Source organism: Numida meleagris, chromosome 19, assembly GCF_002078875.1.
Source record: "Numida meleagris isolate 19003 breed g44 Domestic line chromosome 19, NumMel1.0, whole genome shotgun sequence".
In the NCBI taxonomy this organism is placed as follows: domain Eukaryota; kingdom Metazoa; phylum Chordata; class Aves; order Galliformes; family Numididae; genus Numida; species Numida meleagris.
In genome coordinates, this window is record NC_034427.1 from 4,817,573 (window position 1) to 4,818,831 (window position 1,259).

Sequence of the window (1,259 nt, forward strand, 5' to 3'; positions counted from 1 at the left end):
CGTAATTGCATCTTAGGTCTGGGTCTGGATCCAGCGGGGGCGGAGTCACCTCCAGCAGCTCCTTGGGGCTGGGGCTGAGCCCAGTGCCCGGGGCTGTGCTGCCTGCAGCAGGGCTGCGGGGCTGGGGCTCGGGCAGCTGGTGTGGGTGCAGCATCCATGCCCTGATATGTCCCGTAGAATTAACACCCCCAAAAGTCTCTCCATGGACAGCAGGCCGCAATCTGGGGCCTCTGAATCAGCCAGGGAGTGCGTATCAGGCCACTCCTGGCAGGAAGGGCCCCCTGTGATGTGCTGGCCGGTGGGGACATATCGGTGTGTGCATGACTCGCGGTGACTCATGGATTTGTTGGCCCTCGGCAGTGTCACGGGAAATATTTTTTTAATAACTCAAATGAGCCGGGGGAGGGATGTGGATTGCCACCAGAAAGGAAAGCTCCGCCACATCGTTCCCTGAAACTTGTTCACTTCCCACGCTGATTCTAAAGTGTTGGAGTTTTCAGAAGCCCCCGCTCAGGTGGCCATGAGGGGCAGCAGGAGCGGTGGGCAGGGATGGGGGATGTGTGCAGGCAGCACGCAGATCGCTGCAGCCCCATAGCGCAGCTACACAGGGACTCAGGGCAAGAGGAGAGACCGCTTTGCCCCGCTTCTTCCCACAGCTCCGAGGAGCAGCTCGTGGGGACGCAGGAGGGCAAGCAGCAGGGCGGCCATCAAGCCTGAATCCTGCTCGTGTTTGTCACAGCAGGAGCGTCCCATGGCGTCCATGCACGTGGCTCCATGGGGCACGGTCTTCTCTCCCCATTTTTTCCCCTATGCTGAAGTTTTCCCTTCTCCTAGAGATCAGGGGGAGCGCGGACTGCAACCCGCCGGACCAGCCAGGTGTCTGTGCTGGGAACGAGGATGCACGGGCTCATTCCAAGCACAGAATCCGTGACAAAGCAGCTATTCGCCGTGTGCCATAGTCACTAAATAAAACGAACCGCAAAGCAGCCAGGTTCTAACCCCACCGAAAATCACTGCCCTCCTCTCGGTGCGCCCCGGCGGCCAGGTCAACCCACAGCCCCGCGCTGGGGAGCTCGGAGCCGGGCAGAGAACCGCGCTGCGCTCCCACGCGTGGCCCCGCCGCGACCGGGCGGCTCCGGGACGGGGCGCGTCGGTAAAGCCGCGGGCGGGGGCGGCCCCCGTCGCGCTCCGCACCCCACGAAGCCCGGCCGCCCTCAGCCTTCTCCCTTAAATTAAAAAAAAAAAAAAAAAAAAAAAAA